Source organism: Phyllobates terribilis, unplaced genomic scaffold, assembly GCF_046119375.1.
Source record: "Phyllobates terribilis strain yellow unplaced genomic scaffold, ASM4611937v1 Scaffold_2__4_contigs__length_985480577, whole genome shotgun sequence".
Classification (NCBI taxonomy): Eukaryota; Metazoa; Chordata; class Amphibia; order Anura; family Dendrobatidae; genus Phyllobates; species Phyllobates terribilis.
In genome coordinates, this window is record NW_027362762.1 from 387,385,961 (window position 1) to 387,408,459 (window position 22,499).

At 40.1% G+C, this 22,499-nt stretch overlaps 1 protein-coding gene across 1 annotated transcript in view; it reads right to left on the reverse strand.

Annotated features, from left to right (window-relative positions):
* EDAR (ectodysplasin A receptor) overlaps positions 1-18,526 on the reverse strand; it is a 178,101-nt gene extending 159,575 nt beyond the window's left edge. The window contains exons 1-2 of the mRNA XM_073664831.1: positions 18,508-18,526; positions 18,223-18,399 (exon numbers count right to left, since the gene is read on the reverse strand). The gene's annotated coding sequence lies outside the window, so the exon portion shown is untranslated. The remainder of the gene's footprint in view (positions 1-18,222; positions 18,400-18,507) is intronic.
* Between the last annotated feature and the right edge of the window lie 3,973 nt (positions 18,527-22,499).

Consider the following 22,499-nt stretch of genomic DNA (forward strand, 5'->3'; position numbering starts at 1 on the left):
TCCGCTAAAAGAAGTAGACATTTTAGTTTGGCTGGAAGATGGTCTTTCTTCTGCAGATGTTACTGTTGCTTTAACACCTACTCCACGGACACAACCTTTTTTCCCCTTCCCAACACGCCTATTCCCCTTTCCACCAGCAGCAGGCCTTTTTCCACTCATTTTGGTGGTTAACTAATTCACAACTCTGGAGTTGTTTGCACAAAAAAACAATGGATGGGAACCGAGCAGAGCTGAGTGGCCAAACTGTGGTATTAGGCCAAAACTATTGTCTGGGTTAGATGCAGAAAACAATTATATTCAGTTTGCAACCTGATGGAGGTCAGTATAGATGGACTAATAGAACAAGTCCCACACACAGCTAGAAGCCCAAATATTTTTTCAGAGCTAGATGCAGAAAAATATTATATTCAATTTGCAACGTGATGGAGGTCAGTATAGATGGACTAATAGAACAAGTCCCACACACTGCTAGAAGCCCAAATATTTTTTCAGAGCTAGATGCAGAAAAATATTATATTCAATTTGCAACCTGATGGAGGTCAGTATAGATGGACTAATAGAACAAGTCACACACACTGCTAGAAGGCCAAATATTTTTTCAGAGCTAGATGCAGAAAAAAATTATATTCAATTTGCAACCTGATGGAGGTCAGTATAGATGGACTAATAGAACAAGTCCCACACACAGCTAGAAGCCCAAATATTTTTTCAGAGGTAGATGCAGAAAAAAATTATATTCAATTTGCAACCTGATGGAGGTCAGTATAGATGGACTAATAGAACAAGTCCCACACACTGCTAGAAGGCCAAATATTTTTTCAGAGCTAGATGCAGAAAAAAATTATATTCAATTTGCAACCTGATGGAGGTCAGTATAGATGAACCCAATAGAACAAGTCCCACACACTGCTAGAAGCCCAAATATTTTTTCAGAGCTAGATGCAGAAAAATATTATATTCAATTTGCAACCTGATGGAGGTCAGTATAGATGGACTAATAGAACAAGTCCCACACACAGCTAGAAGCCCAAATATTTTTTCAGAGGTAGATGCAGAAAAAAATTATATTCAATTTGCAACCTGATGGAGGTCAGTATAGATGGACTAAGAGAAAGTCCCACACACACCTAGAAGCCCAAATATTTTTTCAGAGGTAGATGCAGAAAAAAATTATATTCAATTTGCAACCTGATGGAGGTCAGTATAGATGGACTAATAGAATGATGCTATGCCCAAAAGGTTTTATTTCACTAGGTGCAGTAAAAAAATTGGTATTCTATACACAGGTGGTGAAGCTTGCAACACAGATAGGCTACTCCACTGACTAACACACTCTGCAATAGGCCAAAAAGGATTAGCTTTGCTAGATTCAGCCAAATGCTATGAAAAAAACTTGCACAGCACTGGCACAGACCTGCCTGGCAAAAAATGATAGGAACTGATCTAACTTAGTCCTGAAAAGGACTGCAATTACAATTAGTCTTTACTCCCAACCTATCTATTTAAGAGCACAGACCTGCCTGATAAAAGTCGTAGGAAATGCTGTAACCTAGTCCTTAAAAGGACTGCAATCACAACTATTCCCTACTCCCAAGCTATCTGTAGATTTGTGCGAAAATTGGCTTGAAATTAACAAGGTATAGCGCACACAGCAATAGCGGTGCCGTCTAACACGCAGCTGCAGCAGTGAGAAAATGGTGGCGACGGGGAAAATGGCTGGGTCTTATAGGGCAAGGACATGTGACATACACTGCCAATGACACATGCCCTTGCTTGTGTGAAAAAAAGCACTTCGCTCCGTGTGTGCGCTGCTGATAGGCTGACAGATTGCACCTCCCCACTGTAAATGCGGGAAAGAGAAAAAAAAAATGGAGATCTTCATTATTCCTGCAGAGATCCATCCCCTGCCCCTCCCCCCCGTCCCGCTGTACACTCAAACTGCGTATTAACATTAATTTTCATCATTACTGAGAAAAAATCCAGTTACGATTTTGGTGCACGAACAGTTATCGAACATAACCTCGAACAGCCGAATTTTTTTCAAATCGTTCGTGTTCGCCGAACGGCTCGAACACCGCCCAAAACAGCTCGAATTTGAGATTGGCGAACAGTTCGAGTCGAACACCGCTCATCTCTATTAGTAACTAGGGAAATGTATAATATTTAAATTCATTTATCTCTCTTGGAGCTAACAGTGAAGTATAAGACAAGGTTTCCAGTTCATGATCAGTACTGGTAAGTAAGGGAGTGTGAAGTAGATATTTCATAATCAGTGGAATTTCCCAGAGAACAGAAATTGTCATCGACAGCTGCACGTGTCCCAATATTTCTTTTCCTGATTAACTTGTTGACCAGCTTCTCAGCTTCTGCTATATACAGGCCTAGCTTTACATAGACTCCTCAATAATATAATTGCAACAGCAAGATGGAAAAGTCATGGAATTATGGATAGAGCAGGAAGAAAAAACAAAATTTCCCAATGTCAAGTATGAGCAGATAGACATATTGCCTTAGAATGCTATCAATGAGGTTAATAATGGTTGTCTGAGCAATATCTCGTAGCGCTGAATGCACTTGTGCATGGAAATCACCAAGATCCGCTGCTGGCTGCTCCCTTTGCAGTTGTCAAGCAATGAAACCCCAGATCTGCTCAATGGGAGACAAGTCTTGAGACGTTGCAAGCCATTGAAGCACGTTTAGGCCATGTAGGCTGCTCACAGTAGCATGCATAACATGCAACCTGGCATTGTTTTGTTGAAAAATGGCTCCTGAGGCACTATGGAGAAATGGCTATACCACTGGTTCCACAATAAAATCAATGTAATGCCAAGCTGTTACTGTACCTGGAATGAAGACTAGAGGGGTCCAGCTACTGTACATTATGCCACCCCACAGCATAATCCCAGAAATTGGACCGGTGTTATGTTCTCTCATAAAGATCTCTTCATGAGGTTTCCTATGTAGTCTCCATACCAATCTTCGGCTATGAGTCCAAAACAAAAGCGGGACTCAATGAAGAAAGTGACTAGACCTCCATTTTAGCCTCCTTGCTATACACCATTATAGTCTTTGTAAGCAGTGTCTTCCAGTCAGTGGAGCACTGCACGTCTGGTACTTAGGCTAAGTGCCCACAATGCAGAAATGCTGCATATTTTTTCCGCTTCTCCCTGGCAGGAAGAACGCATGCGGATTTTACATGCATTTTTCCTGACAGGTAGAAGCGTTTGTCAAGCCTTTTTGCATGCATTTCTGCATGTGGGTTATCAAGTGCTTTTCCAAGCGATTTTAGCATCACTTGGAAAAGTGCTTGACTACTTGGTCACACTATATAAATCCACGCAAACGGCATGGATTTATATAGTGTGACCAAGTAATAGTTAAAAATAAGATTAAAATGGTAAAAAATAAAAAATAAAGATTATACTTATCTTCCGATGGCCCCCGGTATTTTCTCCGCTCCGTCCGGTCTCCCCGGTGTCTCACGGTGGTGTGAAAGGACCTACGATGATGTCATTGAGTCATGTGACAGGTCACGCGACCGCCGATGTCAGCTGTCGCGTGACCTGTCACATGACTAAATGACGTCATGGCACGTCCTCACACCACCGCGACCCATACAACAGACCGCACGCATCGCTGAGGAGACCGGGGGACATCGGTAGGTAAGTATAATCTTTATTTTTTATTTTAAATTCTTTTTTTACAGGTTCTATGGTACCCGAGTCTGGAGGAGAGTCTCCTCTTCTCCAGACCCGGGTACCATCCACACATAGAAACACATATTATCCGTGTGTGCAAATGTGCTGACACTGATATTAAGCGTTTCAATACAAGTCAATGGCGGCAATTACGCTGCGTGTCCGCAAAATTAATGGACATGCTGCGGATTTTTCCGCAATGATAATCCGCAGCGGAAATTTCCGCAGCATGTGCACAGCACATGCAGATTATGATTGGGGACCATGGGGCACGTATTACCAAGCGTTTTTTAAGCATTTTCGCTGCGGAAATTCCGCGGCAAAAACGCTTGAAAAACGCATAGTGGGCACACAGCCTTAGCCCAATGTCATGCAAACGCCTTCTGATGGTTTGTGTAGACACTTAGGCGTGCTATGTGATATCCAAATTCACTTGCACTACAGAATGGATCAATCATGAAACCTGTGGTATAGCCATTTCTCCAGTGTGCCAGGAGCTGTTTACCAGCATGACAATGCCAGACTGCATGCTGCTTGTGCTACTGTGAGCAGCCGGCATGGTCTCTATGTGTTACCATGTCCTGCAGAATCTCCAGACTCTTTTCCCATTTAGAACATTAGGAATGTCATTGGCAAAGGGAGCTGCCAGTTTTGCTTCATTCAATGTGGCAGAACATTCCTCAGCCAACCATAATAACCTCATTGATAGCATGCCAAGGCATATACAGGTGCATCTCACTAAATTAGAATATCATCAAAAAGTTAATTTATTTCAGTTCTTCAATACAAAAAGTGAAACTCATATATTATATAGAGTCATTACAAACAGAGTGATCTATTTCAAGTGTTTATTTCTGTTAATGTTGATGATTATGGCTTATAGCCAATGAAAACACAAAAGTCATTATCTCAGTAAATTGGAATACTTTATAACAACAGCTTGAAAAATGTTTGTAAAATCCGAAATGTTGGCCTACTGAAATGTATGTTCAGTAAATGCACTCAATACTTGGTCGGGGCTCCTTTTGCATCAATTACTGCATCAATGCGGCGTGGCATGGAGGCGATCAGCCTGTGGCACTGCTGAGGTGTTATGGAAGCCCAGGTTGCTTTGATAGCAGCCTTCAGCTCGTCTGCATTGTTGGGTCTGGTGTCTCTCATCTTCCTCTTGACAATACCCCATAGATTCTCTATGGGGTTAAGGTCAGGCGAGTTTGCTGGCCAATCAAGCACAGTGATACTGTTGTTTGTAAACCAGGTATTGGTACTTTGGGCAGTGTGGACAGGTGCCAAGTCCTGCTGGAGAATGAAATTTCCATCTCCAAAAAGCTTGTCGGCAGAGGGAAGCATGAAGTGCTCTAAAATTTCCTGGTAGACGGCTTTGCTGACTTTGGTCTTGATAAAACACAATGGACCTACACCAGCAGATGACATGGCTCTCCAAACCATCACTGATTGTGGAAACTTCACACTAGATCTCAAGCAGCTTGGATTGTGTGCCTCTCCACTCTTCCTCCAGACTCTGGGACCTTGATTTCCAAATGAAAATTGGAACTCTGGGACCTTGTGGAGTGTGTCAATGACTGCCTTCTGGACATCTGTCAAGTCAGCAGTCTTCCACATGTTTGTGGAGCCTACTGAAACAGACTAAGGGGCCTTTATAAATGCTTAGGAAGCCTTTGCAGGTGTTTTTTGTTAATTATTTTAATCTACTGAGATAATGACTTTTATGTTTTCATTGGCTGTAAGCCATAATTATTAACATTAACAGAAATAAACACTTGAAATAGATCACTCTGTTTGTAATGACTCTATATAATATATGAGTTTCACTTTATGTATTGAAAAACTGAAATAAATTAACGTTTTGATGATATTCTAATTTAGTGAGATGCACCGGTATGTGCATGTATTTCTGTGCGTGGAGCTTATATGCGATATTGAATAAATTGAGATATTTTGAAAATTTTCTTTCTTTTCTTCATTTGCATATCATTAAAGGGGTCTTCTGCCCTTGGACTACAAGTCTGCAGATACTGTATGCGACTGCAGACTTGTGAATCCTCTCAGCGCACAGTGTGCACACTGATAGGATTTTCCGGGGGGGGCACATGACGATAAATATGCGATTTACATACATGCAGTCACATACCGTCTAGACATGCGCGGCCTCACTCTATATAAGTGAATTGAGAGAGGCTGGACACGTCTAGTCGGAATGTGGCTGGGAGTATGCATATTACATCTTTAACATTGGAAAAAAAACTGATGACTTCATAAAATATCAAATTTTTATTTCTAATTCATTAAAAATTTATAATAGCAGAGGAAGATGAACATTGATGCGTTTCGATTCACAATAAAAATTTGATATTTCACGAAGTCATCAGCCTTTTTTCCAATGTTGACGATTTTCACCTGCCTTGACCGACGGGTTTTTGCTAGACTTCGGCCATTGTTTGGAGGTGCGGTAGTAGAACTGTTATCCTGGTGAGTGGAGAGAAAAAAAACATTATCTTTGTGTACGCATATTGCATACTTGAGGTCACATGAGTGCCGGCTCCTGGCACCGGAGAACTCTCGCAGTGCGCACACTACGAAGATTCAACAAGTCTGCAATCACATAAAGTGACTGCAGACTTATAACCCAAGGCCGTAACAAGTCTATCAATCCTGTGATTTCCATACTTCTGTGAGATTTCCTTCTTGGTGCTGCAATTTCAATTTTGAGGAGTGTATTTTATTGTATGATTGAGGTTAGAATTGATCTCAGACTTTCCTATTCAGGAGTCAGGACATCATGGTTATACAACATATTCTATGGTCCGTTTATCTTGGCATTATAAAGGATGGAGTCTAACATAGGAGAAAGAGGGCCTTGTAGTAAGGACATTAGTATTGAATTTATGGAACATTGCACCATAACTTTTCTTTCTTCATCCTAGCCTATAATTTTGTTTTGTAAGCCTTACACAACATTGTTTATCCATTCTAAATAATTGCAAGAAGCGTTTTAGCTTTATTTTCCTAAATCATTGCCGTTCCTTCTTAATGCATTTTGGCTTTTATATGTTGGTCTTCTTAATTTCCTCCTGCTCAATTTAGGATGTTATGACGGGATATTGTATGTAATAGGGCAGCATGTGCCGACATGCCAGCTTACTTATAGGCAATGCATTCAAGGGTATCATCCCATGGAGAGACTCAGGCTGGAATTTAAGCGAATAATTGTATGAAGTACATAAAGGACATGGTTAAGCTTGAATCAAGGGATCATTTTTTTACGGTGATGGATAAAAAGTATAATAATGCAGGGAAGCTTGACAAAGAAGGTCCCTGAAGCCTTTGTCTGTGTTGTTCTTCAAGAATAAACCTGTCAGAAGCCTCTCAGTCCTATAATCAGTAGCTGTGAAGTTGAATTGTATACATTCTATTGAGGCAAAGCATAGAGAGGAAACTCAAAGGGGTAGGAAAGGTAATACCAATGTGTCTGTTGATATTATACAGTTTTAACACAATAATACAACAAGTATAAACTGTTAAATGTTTAAGCTGCATTTTATATTTTGAAGTTTCTATAAACATCTTACTACTTAGCATAAAGTTCATAATATATAATCTTTTTACCAATAGTGAAAAAGGCAACTATTAGTAGGGTGTGTTAACTTTTTAAAGATTAATAGGTTGCCTTCAGACTGGACCATCTAGGAATACCATATTCTGCCAGGCAAAAACTGGTGGATTGTTAATTCAATTAAGATCTAGGTATAAAGGGTTACAAATGGTGGGTACTACATATGCCCACTAAACAGCCCCTGGTCCCTGGTATCAGTTTGGTAGCCACCCACAAATAAGACTTGTTGAATTACTTTGAGCTTGTACAGACAGGGATATCCTTTCATCCACCATGAGTTTAAAAGGGGTTTTAGAATATTATCTTGATGGCCATCTTTAAAGGGGTATTCCCATCTCCAAGATCCTATCCCAATATGTAGTAGGTGTAATAATAATAATATTAGCAAATACCTCCAATTACAAATTTAGTATAGTTCTCCTGATAACCTATGTCACTTACCCCATGTGCAGGGCTTTGCAGTAGCTTAGGTATCAATGGTCATGACCACTAACAAGCTAACTAACTGTCACTATATGAATGGTTGTAACTTGTAACCATGGATACCTAAGCTACTGCAATAACCTGCACATGCGGTAAGTGACATAGAGAATCAGAAGAACTATGCTACATTTGTAATTGGACTTATTTGCTAATATTATTATTATTACACCTACTACATATTGGGATAGGATCTTGGAGTTTAGTTTCACTGCATGGCGCAATTGTCATCCTTGTGGTTTTATCTGGTATTGCAGCTTAGTCTCAGCATAGTTTCATTCAATGTTCCATCCTCCAAAAACCCATTTGTAATTTTACTTTCAGTTAATCTTGTTATAATATAATTTGAGAGTAAAAGTTTTAATATACTGACTAGTGAATGCTTTTCTTCCTAGACCACCTAACTTAGAGAGAACAGAGCGCCAACTTATTTTGTCACTTCCATCTATGATTCTTGTCCACTCCTGTACTGTTGCATCACTTTTTTTAAAGGGGTTGTCTACTGGAACATCCCCATCTCAATCAGCCTGTTTACTCCCAGTTAAATAACAACACGTATATTCATCTCCAGCAGAATCGGCACTCGCTCTTCCAGGTATTGTGTCACATTGTTGTGTCACTTGATCCCTGCACCCAATCACTGCTGGCTTCACTCTCCCTGCCTTCAGGCAAATCAATCATCAAGCGGAAGTGAGCGGCCAACTGGGGGCAAACATGCTGATTGAGACGGGGTTGTCCGAGTAGCAGACAACCCCTTTAAAACAAAATATAGAACACAGTCTGGGACAGAAAACAAGGGAAAATAAACCTTTGCTTTGAGTATTTTGCCATGTTTCTTTTGTTCCAGTTTTTTGTTTTCAAAAATGTTTTAGTTCCCGAAACTGTTCGCAGTCTACTATCCACAGGGTGCAATAAAGATCAGCATAATGGAAAATCCAGCTCCACCGAATAAAATCTTCTTTATTAGTGACTTATTTCAGACAGGTAGTGAAATTAAAAGCATGTCAAGATAATGTCATATCCACAGTCCATGACTGGGCGGTCAGAGATCCAACCCGACTGTCTGATCATCCAGTCATGGACTGTGCATATGACATTATCATGACATGCTTTTAATTTCACTACCTGTTTGAAATAACTCAATAGTAAAGAAGATTTTATTCCGTGGAGCTGGATTTTCCTTTATGCTGCTTCTACTGCTTCCAGGCAAAGACGTTTTTCCGTGCTCCCGGACACTTGGGACATAGATGACGGCAAACTGTTTTTTATCTATGATGTGTGATAAAGACTGCAGAGACACCCATGCTCTGGTTTCTAAGCAGGCCCTTATTACTATTTGCCACATAGAAAGACGCTAGTATTAATCCCTTCCCTTATTTTGACAGTCTTATGCGGTGGGTTCAGAAGTTGAGCTCACTCCATACAGGGGGCGGATGCTGGCTGTGTTATACCACTGACACCCAACTGCCATGAAAATGAAAAAAGCTAAAGGTGTCAGCATATGGTTTTTAAAAAGTTTTCAATTTTTTAAAACTAGTAAAACTTAAAATGAAATACACATTATAAAGTTAATGTCATAGTTACTACATAATGAACATAAAAATAAAACCCCCAAAAAAACAAAAGGCCAACTTACTGTTATTTACTATTCCACCAAATAATTTTTTTTCTTAATACATTGTATCGTAAATTAAATAATGCCATTAAAAAATAAAACTTATTCCACAAAACCCAATCCCTTATAAGACTATGTCACTATGTGAAGCTTCAAGTTGCTCCTTTGAATAGCCAAAATCAGCTCTATTTCACTAGGCTGTGAGATATAACTAACGCTCCTTCAAAAATACAATTTTACTAAAAATAGATACATGTTATCAGCAGTTTTGGCTTTAAAGAGTCGAGTTTTGCAATACTGGAAAGGGATTATTCGTACCTGGCAGTAATTTGGGGGTATTGTGCCCAGTAATTATACTTTTAGATATCTAGGCAAGCTGTCTGTGCACATGTAGCAGTTTTTATTAACCATTATAGTTATTATACAGATTGCGGTATGATGGCAAACTTTCTGTTTTTCAAACATCTCATGGTTTCAACTTTTACTTTAAATGGACAAAAGTAACCCTTTAGTAATGATAGTTGTGTTATTTCATAAATCACGTCTCTTATTCATAATAAAGGTTCCAAATTCTAATTCCAGAAAAAAGCCTATTTAGTATTTACTCATCATACTCATTGCTAATCTATAAATCTCAACTGGACGAATCTATATTAGGCATACTGCAAAACCCCTTGTATACCCAATACAGATTTTAGAATTAGCAGTCATTGGATCCATAAAATTGCTTGTGTCTGTGCCTGCTTGCAACTCACTGCAACTTAGTCCTACTCAAGTTAATAGGATTAGGCAGTAATAAGCCACAATCCACTACTAAGTGTGTGGCGCTGTGAAGACACAATGTACTGTAGAAGTATACAGCACTCCCTGGTTGTAGATGAGTAGGGTTCCAACCCGTTGTCAAGCAAGTAAGGAACTCGGCACTCAAATTGCAGCGTATGACACAAATTATTTTAATGGCAATCCAATAGTTGTTAATGTTTCAGTCCTAATTTTGGACCTTCATCAGAACTGATTGCCGTATGCTGATTTCTTATGGTCTGCCAAGTGATGAAGGTCCAATTTTAGTACCGAAACATTAACAACTATTGGATTGTCATTAAAATAATTTGTGTCATACACTGCAATTTGAGTGCCGAGTTCCTTACTCCTTGTGAAGACACAGTTCTCTCTGATGCTTGGTGTCAGACCCCTATTAAGCTGATATCATAGGCCGATCCTAAAAATAGGCTATCTATATCAAAGACCCAGAAAAACCCTATAAGGGACTGTACCCACAGTATCTTTTCATGTATATTTCAGGTGGAATCCACCTGAAAAAGACATCATAAGCACATATCTTACGACTGAACATCATGGAATGACCTAAACTTACATTACAAATACTATATATTATGAACCTCAAACTTCATCTACGTTTATAAGAGTCAGCCAGACTCGAAACGCGCCAGATATTTTTCTATGATTTTTGCTTTTAATTCACTTTGCTGGATTAAAAAACCTTTCTCATCACTTACGACAAAATTAAAGTTTGTGTCACATCATTTGTTTCAGAAACTTTGTGCTGGTACCCATCTCTGCTTCATGTCTAAAATTATCTAAATTAAGTGTTCAAACTTGTACTAAAAGTTCAGTGACTCTGAACATTATACAACCCAAGGAGTACAGCCAACTCTGAAGTAGTGCATTACTGGTATCTATCATGAAAATAATTGTTCATTATCTATTCCATCAGTTTTTGATACAGAACATGGCTAATCTTTTGTTCCTGCTCAGATTTTACATTGCATTGTGCAACGTAAATGTTACAAACAAAAAGAGTAATTTTGTGAGGGCATTTTTCAGTAATCAAAAAAACATATTGGTAATTCACTTGCTTTTCAAAAACTAACACATAAAAAAAACTAGAAATAGAGGGGTCAGATATCCAAGCACACTCTAAAATCAATTCATGAATTTTATTACGCCATATAAAGAAAAAAAAAGGACAAGATACAATTAAATACAATTAAAAACACACAGGGGACTCACAATCCTCTCATTAACACTTGATATGGTTTAGCTTCATGTAGACAAGTCCATGTGAACAAAGGCATACTACGGTGATCCTAATAACAGACCTGTAGGAATCCAAGACAATATAATATTATAAAGTATCCCTAGTGGGTACAAAGCGCTAGTACCTAAAGTGCTGGATAAAACACTCAAAAGTCCATGATAAGCAAGAGCGTTTCACCAAGATACAAAGAAGTAGCTAAAGACATCAGATCAAGTGACCCAACACATATCTATGTCCTTGTTTTGTGGTTCACATAGAGTTGTATCCAGGACCAGTGACTAATATTACAAGTATATTGTCGTTATCCTCTTGCCCTGAGATGAGAAAATTATCTATTATTTAAATTGGGATTTTATTTTTAAATGTATTTAAAAATGTTGTTTCTTATTATACATATTACTATCTATCAAATCAGAAATTAGATTACTATGTATCAAAAAAGAAATATCTTGCAATTTTCACAATAGCCCACAGGCCAGATTCCTACTTCCTGTTGGGAATATGGACATTAGCAACAATAAAACTATTTACATAAAAGTCTTATCTGAACATCCTGTAATCAGAGCAAAGGTGATTGCGAAGGGAAAGGGGGATAAGCTGTGTCCACCATTTACTGTGTTAAATACTACATAAAAAGGTATTAACGTTCATTATAATACTGTCTGTGATGATAATGAGACTGCTGAAAAGTCTTCTTTACTGAACAGGAACTGGGGGTCTAATATAAGGACTTGTATCCAGTGTGAAGATTGCGTGAAGACATCTGTTTTTTTCTATAGCCAGTGATATGGAAATGTCATAGTAAAATAAATATAGATTATCACCTATCATATAATAGGTGATTTTATACGAGTAGGCTCACAGGAGAGAAATTAGGTCCCAGGGCATTGCCTAGGGAATGTCAATCCTTTTAAAGTCTCATTCCACTTGTAAAAACTCTTTATTGTATCAAAATACAGTGGGGGAAATAAGTATTTGATCCCTTGCTGTTTTTGTAAGTTTGCCCACTAACAAAGACATGAACAGTCTATAACTTTAAGGGTAGGTTAATTTTAACATTGAGAGATAGAATATCCACAAAAAAATCAAGAAAATCACATTGTATAAAGTAGATAATTTTTTTTGCATTTTGCAGTGAGAAATAAGTGTTTGATCCCTCTGGCAAACAACAGTTAATACTTGGTGGCAAAACCCTTGTTGGCAAGCACAGCAGTCAGACGATTTTTGTAGTTGATGATGAGGTTTGCGCACATGTCAGAAGGAATTTTGGTCCACTCCTCTTTGCAAATCATCTCTAAATCATTAAGATTTTCAGACCGTCGCTTGGCAACTCGGAGCTTCAACTCCCTCCATAAGTTTTCTATGTGATTAAGGTCTGGAGACTGGCTAGGCCACTCCATGACCTTACTGTGCTTCTTTTTAAGCCACTCCTTTGTTGCCTTGACTGTATGCTTTGGGTCATTGTCTTGCTGGAAGACCCAGTCAAGACCCATCTTCAATGCTCTTACTGAGGGAAGGACCATCTTCCCTTCAGCATGGTGCAGTCGTCTTGTCCCCTTTGCAAAAAAGCACCCCCAAAGTATTATGCTTCCCCCACCATGCTTCATGGTTGGGACGATGTTCTTAGGGTTGTACTCATCCTTCTTCTTCCTCCAAAAACAGCGAGTTGAGTTAATACCAAAGAGCTCAATTTTTGTCTCATCTGACCACAGCACCTTCTCACAAAAACTCACAAAATCATCCAGGTGTTCATTGGCAAACTTCAGACGGGCCCGCACATGTGTCTTCTTGAGCAGGGGGACCTTGCGGGCACTGCAGGATTTTAAACCTTTAAGGCGTAATGTGTTACCAATAGTTTTCCTCATGATCAAGGATACCCGACGAGGTGAAATTTTGCATGGTGTCCCAGATCGATGTTGATTGACAGTCATTTTGTATTTCTTCCATTTTCTTACTATTGCACCAACAGTTGTCTCCTTCTCCCCCAGCGTCTTACTTATGGTTTTGTAGCCCATTCCAGCTTTGTGCAGGTCTATGAGCTTGTCCCTGACATCCTTAGAAAGCTCTTTGGTCTCGCCCATGTTATAGAGGTTAGAGTCTGACTGATTAATTGAGTCTGTGGACAGGAGTCTTTTATACAGGTGACTATGTAAGACAGCTGTCTTTAATGCAGATAACGAGTTGATTAGGAGTGTCTAACTGGTCTGTAGGAGCCAGAACTCATAATGGTTTGTAGGGGATCAAATACTTATTTCTCACTGCAAAATGCAAAAAAAATTGTCTAATTTATACAATGTGATTTTCTTGATTTTTTTGGGATATTCTATCTCTCAATGTTAAAATTAACCTACCCTCAAAATTATAGACTGTCCATGTCTTTGTCAGTGGGCAAACTTACAAAAACAGCAAGGGATCAAATACTTATTTCCCCCACTGTATGTGTTTCCCCACAAAAAAAAAAAAGGTTGTAGTGTAGACTGCCAGGTCTCAAACCGTAAAAATACAGATTGATAAAGAATAGAATACTTGTATGACAAAATGTCTAGGAATTTAATTTTCACACCAGAGTGCCCAAATGTTAAATCATATATTAAACTAAATTCTAGTGTTTTAGAAAGTGGGTGCATTATGATAATTTCTCACATTTTAAAAAATAATGATCACTGTTTTTATGGCACCTTGTGCCCACTCTGCCGAATAACAAGTTTCTTTGCACCAGCTGTCACGGCTTATTTACATTATGTTTTGTTCCTTCAGGATCTGACACTATCATCTGTTGTTTTCTCAGCAAACCAATGAAATCTGCTGCAATTTTTTTGCATACTGTATTTTATGAATCCATTTGATGTTCTTTTATAGTGCAGATTAGGTTTAACAACATTATTAAAAACCTTCTGGCCAATGGTTATATATGTATTTATAACAGAACTTGGTATTAAAGACTGTATCTAATTGAAAAGTTTACTAACACCTAAATGCAGTCTTGTAAGCATTTTGGATCCTAAACACAGGGATACTATAGATAAAATAAGGTCTTAATGAGCAATGACTTTATTTTTGTTGTAATTTTTTAATTCAAACAATAAAAAAACTGCATTGGGTAAACCTGAGCTTAGCTCTTGAAGAAACTGACTCAACACCCTATACACATTAGATAGCTGCTAGCAGACAATTATTTCCCAACTCCCCCATACATAGGAATGTTCGGCTCATCTGTGCACTCCTGTGTACTCTTTGAGAGTGTTGCTCCCAAACTCCTCTTTTGAAAATCCAATAGACCGAATCATTCTCTCCCCCGATCATCATCTGTCGGGGGAGAGTTGGGAGGCCCACATATACATTACACTGCTGGCCGATCTGGTCATTAACTTAGTAAAGATAAGTATTTGAAGCTTCATCTTTGCACTAACAGTGACACTACTACTTTAGAAACATGGCAAGGGCAATTTTTCAATAAGAATTATGGATGAGGCAATCAGCTGTACATTGGGCAGAGTTGTACCAAGGAGCTTTTAATTTGTGGATACAAATAAGAGGGAATGTGTATCTAGCCCCTTCAAATATTTTAGGACATTTTAGTGTAATTTGGGGAGTCCTGTACTTCTCCCCTGTATTACGTAAAAAGGTACTGTTATAAGGTCAAAAGTAGCCACTTTTTTCTCTTATTTCATTCCCACTGCAATTTTTTTTTTAAAATCCTTTGGTCTTTACTAGAGTTGGGCGGATCGATTAGCGGGACTTCAGTCCATTGACCAGGTCAGTAGTCTCTGGCTGCTGTATGGCAGGCTTGCAAATCTCTTATCCTCTGGGATCCTTGGCACGGCTTTTGATTGGCGTAACGTCATCATTGTGGTTTGACAATCAAAACCCATATAGGGGAGATTCACAAGCCTTCAGTGGCTAGAGACTACTAACCTGGCCAATGAAAAGGAGTGAAAGAAGTCCCACTAATTAACCCGTCCAACTCTAGTCTTTACCAAGGGAGATTTGCTCGGAGAATAAAAATGCAGAACATACTAAAGCCAGAAAATTCTTTGAGCAACGCAACCTTGGTGAAGACCATAAAAATGAACACTGAATAAAAAGGCTTATATCTCTGGAATTATACAGTGGATTTAAAATAAAAAAAAATAAGGAACACTCGGGAATATTGGTAGAAAAACAAGAGCAAAAATGGGCAACTTTTGCCCTGGTGACATCTCCTCTTTTAAAACACAAATTGCAGGTTCCCCTGGCTCAACCCTACATTGGAGATTGCCCAATTTTTTTTACTGTGTACCAGTTACTTACCATAATTTAGGCCAGCTCTATGTCCAAAACATGGCGGTTTTTGCCTTGATGCATAATTTTTAATGTACCTGGAACCTTTTTATAGCCAAAGTGATGGATATCTTCCTTTGCTTTGCCTGCATCCCAAGCCAAGCAGGGCCTTTCACTTTCCATACCGATGATCTTCACAGCCAATCTACAGGACCTGGTGAACTGTGTACTATTTGTGTGCCAGTCACTTGCCCTAATGATAATACGTGATCTGCACATCATCAAGTAACTGCTCATTTGAACTGAACATATTATGGAGATATTATGTCTTATAAGTATAGATTTTAGGGCAGGATATCTGTGTAATGTGGTGCCATACTAAGCACCAGGCAGTATGTAGCGTGCGACTGGCACTTTCACACTAATGACAGGCTGTGTGCACACAGCAATGCATCAAGGAACAAATAAGTCCATAATACGGTATCTGAACTGGATTCACCAGCGACCAGGCATTTTGGTTTTGATATTTTCTATATTAAGTATATAGCCAGTGTTAAATATATGACATAGAAATAACACATAAAAAAGAGGAATACAATAAAGTTAGCTCTCACTGCTCAGAGAACACAATTCTCAACATTTCCCCAAACTCCATGGACATATATCATATGTCAGTGCTTTCCTTTCAAGTCACTTCGCCAAACCTGTTTTATATATAGTATTATAAGTTTATGAACTACATCACATTTTATGTGAAACAAGGCCTTGCATTGCAACTGCAGCTCTTTCCCCTGACTTATCATAGCCACATTGCTTATCAAGAAGGCCACTGATGCAACCTGCCAAAAAGTATGATGTCATTATGGACTTTCTCCCCTAGCTGTCTTGCAATTTATCTTGCCTTCAGCACAAGGCTCTGGCACCCCTGATAAGAAAGTTTGTCTGAATCATAGAGCAAAAGCAACAAAACATGACTCCTAACATAACAACACAAGACATGTACAGTATGTCTCTGCCCCATGTATGCAACCACAATAGAGTGGGTGCAAATCGCTTTGCAGGATCCAGTCCAGGGGCCACATCAGTAATCTGTGGACGATAGATGGGAACCCTGAAACCCACAACCTATCTGAAGCATCCTGGCTCTTTTTCCGATTGGCCAGCCTGACGCGAAGCCTTTGTTGCGTCAAGATGCTCATGTGAATTCTCGCCAGGCCGGCTGGTCAAAAGAAGACCCGTGGATGATGGGAGGTAGAAGGTGGATTTCAAGGGTCCCATCTAACGGTCAGAGAATATTGACCTTGTCCTGGGAATAGATTCGCACCACCTCTATACATAATCTTTAGTAAATGAACATAAAGTGTATAAACGTTAGGAATATTCATGTGAGTATTGTATATGCTAATACTTTTTAACATAGGATCTGCAGTAATTTGGTCCCTAAGAACAGGTCTCAAGGACCGCATCTACCGGAACAGTCCATGAATACTGTATGTGCAATCAATATTATTTCTAAAAAAATGAAGAACTCTTTTCCTCAATGAGTACAAGGCACATGTGTATGTATACAATGTTACCTCCTCCCATCTGCGCTGTACTGTTAGGTTTGCTTACTTTATATTATATATATATCTGTATACATATGTCAGCATCAAGATTATGCTTCAACTGACTTTTTGTTTCTAGAGAACATACATGGATACAGCTATAAGATCAGACGTGTGCTATCTATTTAGTTAAGCTGTATTTGTATATATAGGAGGATTAGACAAGAGCTTTATCTTTATGTGCAGAATATACATAAACTGTCTATAGACACAGAAGCTCCAGAGACCTTGAAGTAACTGCTGGAGGGCTTGTATTTGCAGGCTGTAATTCCCCACATTCATTCAACCTCAGCCAAAGTGCTGATGAGCACCTCCTTGCCTGGATAGGAAACTAAACTGTGAAGTAGATCTCTGCCTCCTTTATTGAGAAAGCTTTAAAGAAAACAGCCGTATTATCTCTAGATGGGAAGAAAAAACAATTTTCGAACGTCTAAAGTTTTGCAAACTGATAAAATGATGATACTAATAGACCACATATATATTCTTACCGCTTTTGTTTTACCATATACTGCTCCTCGTTACTATATTTATAGTGAGATTAGTAACCTGTTAGTTATCTCTGTACTTAATAAATATGGAATTTCTCGATGCTCACAATGCATTGTAAAGAGTCGCGATTCAATCTTGACATATTTAACAATTGCTTATTATACCAAAACAGATCCCCAAAAAAATCTCCAAAATATTGGCATCTCTAGTTATAGAAAGTTTCACGTATAATCATGTTTGATTCCAGAGCCACTGAGACCCCCAAAAATGAAGAGCCTGCAAGCGTCATATCAATATATTCAAGAATTATTCCAAATGTAATGTTTAACAAACAAATCCCCTTTAGTCATTATCACAATGCAGGTACACTGTTCACATACCTGGTATATTCTTCTATGTCGCTCACAAAACGTCTTGGGCATCCAACGTTCTCATAGGTGCTGCCTTTCGCCAGCCATCTGGCTTACTCCGAGTCCTTGTGGCACCGTTGACATCTGACAGTCCAGCTCAAGTCTTTACAGCAACTTAGTTCTCTCTGTCTTTCTGCAGAGCACATGCTTTTGAAAAAGTCCAGGAGAGATTAGAGTTAGGTTGTTAAGAGCAGAGTACTCCCCCTCCCATTTAATGTATATATGTAAACTCACTGTCACCACCTAGAGGCATACCTAATGCTTCTTCTTCCAGATTACTTTTAGAAAAAAAAAGAAATACCGGTTTGCTTCAAGGGATGTACTGTATCATTAATAGCTGTCTGTATAATTGTAGCCTAGAGAGTTAGGAAGCTTTGGCACAATCAAAAGGGGTTTTCCACTACATATTGAACCTAAGTGATCATGCGGCTTTCCTTTTAAGTATGCCCACTTTTTGAAATCATTAGCATATGACATTCACAAGAAGAGCACCTTGAGGATGTACGCATCTGCGCCACCAGCTATGAATGCTAGTTTTTTTCATGAATAAAAACTGTTTTGTGTGGAAATTACTGGACACAGGTGGGTGTCTTTCCCAGACAGCAGGAAATACTCTTTGGTCTGTATCAGATTTCAGATTCTACATTTCCTCGCTTGTAACAAATAGTCATTCTTATGGCGAAGGGCTGCAAAACCTTTACATAGTCGTGTACTGTATGATGAGAATCACAATGCTAATTGTGTCTATAAGCTAAAAAACATAATGATCTGACCATCAAAAGTTTGCTGACAGATGCAAGATTTTGCTTTTATAGCATCAAAATATATAATTACAATTATATACTGTACTAGATGGTGGCCCGATTCTAACGCATCGACTATTCTAGAATATGTATGCGGCCGACCGGGCGCAACTAATCAGCGAAGCAGTGTTTAAATGGGATGTGCACTACTTTAAATTAACCCCCCAATGTATCCCCCCGGGGCCCCTAATGAATTTTGTAATTACGTCATGTTGTCAATACTGCTTGTGACAACATCGCTGACCACGCGGCAAGTGTGAAGGGAGGACCAGGAAGCGAGGCCGCCGGTCGGGGTACTTCTGCTGCAAGCAGCCGGGAGATGACCGGCTAGCACCGGTCATCTCCCGGCTGCGTCGCCGCTGATCCCCCGACAGTGGCCTGCGTGTTTCAAATCTGGCGCCAATTCGCGGCCGGGCAGCGCCAGTTGCTGATTGGTCGCGGCTGGCTGCCCGCGACCAATCAGAGAAGCGATGTTTTAAATTTCGCGCCAATATCGCTGATTGGTCGCGGCCGGGCGGGTGCGACCAATCAGCAAAGCGTGTTTCAAATCCGGCTCCAATTCGCGGCTGGACTGTGCTCGTTGCTGATTGGTGGCGGTGTTTCAAATTTCGCTCCAATATTGCTGATCGCCGGTCATCTCCCTGCTGCATCGCCGCTGGCCTCCATGTGGCTACAGTCGGGAGATCAGCGGCTAGGGCCGCTGATCTCCCGACGGCAAGTGTGAAGGGAGGACCGGGGAGCAGCGCCGCCTAGGCCGCTGGTCAGGGTACTTCTGCTGCGAGCAGCCGGGAGATGACTGCATCACTGCTGACCTCCGTGCGGCAGATGAGCCGCTAACGGCCGCCATCTTGTTCTGAAATCCCGCGTTGCTGATTGGCCGCGACCGGACCAATCAGCGACGGGGGATTTCCTGGACGGACAGACAGACGGCATAAGCCGATTATATAGTAGATGTGCACACACACTATTGTGCAAAAGTTTTAGCATGTACGGTTTGCTACAAAGTAGGAATACTTTCACTAATAGAAGTGGTAATAGGTTATTTTTTATATTTTTAATAAGTAACAAGATAGATACAAACTCAATGAACAAAAAATAAATCTAAATCAAATCAATATTTGATATGAACACACTTTGCCTTCTAAACAGCATCAATTCTTCTAGGTACACTTGTAGAAAGTCAGGGATTTTGGAGTATTGATTTTGTAGGCTATGTCATCTGATGCAGTACTTCATCACTCTCCCCCTTGGTCACATAGTCCTTACATAGCCTGGGGGCCTGGAGGTGTATTTAGGTCATTGTCCTGTTGAAAAACAAATGATAATCCCTCTAAAGCCCCCGTCTCACATAGCGAGATCGCTAGCGATGTCGTTATGTGTGACACTTTCAAGCGATCAGGCCCCTGCTGTGAGGTCGCTGATCGCAGCAAAGTGTCCTGGACCATTTTTTGGTCGTTGCCCTCCCGCTGGTCAGCACACATCGCTGTGTGTGACCAGCGGGAGCAGCAATCAGGCTGGTAACCATGATAAACATCGGGTTACTAGGGGCACACGTGCTCCTAGTAACCCATTGTTTATCATGGTTACGAGCCTGCTAAAGTGAGCGGTAACCTCCCGCTCACCATAGCAGAGTGGTAACCATGATAAACAACGGGTTACTAGGTGCGCGTGTTCAGCAGGCTGGTAACCAGGAGCAGGACATTGTGGAAAGATTTTTTCCACGATGTCGCTGCTCCCCTGATCGTTGGTGAGCCTGCCTGTTTGACAGCTCACCAGCGACCACATAGTGACCCAGCAACGATCCCTGACAGGTCGCATCGCTGTCGGGATCGCTGCAGCGTCGCTAAGTGTGACGGGGCCTTAAGTGCAAACCAGTCTAGATAGCATGTTGTTACACAATGATGTGGTAGCTATTATGGGCTTTTGTACCTTGAATTTGTAATATGTCTCCAACAGTATCTGAAGCAAAGCACCCTCTCACCGTCACACCTCCTCCATGCTTCATGATGTGTCATCCCACATGCAGAAACAATCTGCTCTCATTTTCTGCGTCTCACAAAGACATGGTGGATGGCACCAAAAATGTGAAATTTTAACTCATTAGACCAAAGTACATATTTCCTGTGATCTAATGTCCAATCCTTGCGTTGCTTGGCCCAAACAAGTCTCTTCTTTTTGTTTATGGTTCTCAGTAATGGCAGTCTATGCAGTCTTCTCTGGAAAATTCTGTTGAGACGTCTGTGTATCATTTATGAAGGCTGTTATCTCAAGTGCTGTCAATTTGCAATCTGCGGCAGGTCATTCTGATGATTTTATTCTCTGCAGCTATGGTAATTCTTAGTCTTCCTTTCCTGGGGAGGTCCTCACAAGAGACAGTTTCATCATAACAATTGATGATTTTTATGACTGCACTTGAGGATACCTTTAAGATTCTAGAAATTTTCCGGACTAACTGATTTTCATTTCTTAAAGTTATGATGGACTGTCATTTCTCTTACTTAATTGAGTGGTTCTTGGCATATTATAGCTAACAATGGTGGTATAGTTGTATTCCATCTTAAAACTGTGTACCAACATTGCCATTGCAAAACACTCCTGATTGTCGCATACACTTTCAGAATGATGGTGATTCCAAAAAAGGACCATTGATAAGGCATACTGTATGTGTTACTTGGAAGCCATTCTAGGTAACTACCTAATAAGGCCATAGTTCCCAACCGTCCCGGATTCAGCGAGACTTTCCCGGCACATCAGGGCTTTGTCCCAGCTTCTATTACTTAGGCCTTCTTCACATGTCCATTTTCTGTAATGATCTGCTACAAGCACTAAGGAAAGAAAGGAGATCTGTCCCTACAATAGAACTAAGCTAGATCCCTGCGATGTAACGGGGAACCTGATCCTGCGATCAGACCCGCTAAAGTCCTCGGCTAGTCTGTACGAAGACCTATAGATGCAAGGGAGGGATCCCTACAAGAACTAGGGACTGGGATAAAGTTGGACACCTCCTAGCAGAAATTGTAGCAGTAAAAAACAAACACTCAACACAGAACATAAAGGTCCGAAGACCTAGCTAAACTGACTGAGAAAGGTAACTAAGCACCAGGCTAGCTAAAGAGTAGAAATTACAATGAAGTCCAGCAAGGCCAGGAGGGTGGACCAGGACTAAATAGGCAAAAAAGGTCATGTGACCAGCAAGATAGAAAAAACCTAACAGGAGAGTTCTAACATTTTCTATGTATGCTGTCCATTTTTTAAGGACTGCTAATATGGACACACTCAAACCCTTTGTATTCAATGGTGGTGCTTACATGTTAGGTTTTTCACACGGACCATGTGTCCATGTGAAAAACACGCCAACATGTCCTTTTTTTCCGGGACCACGGAGGAAATGTGTGATGACATCTGTGTGACACGTACCCAAATGAAATTCTCCAGCGGCTGGGG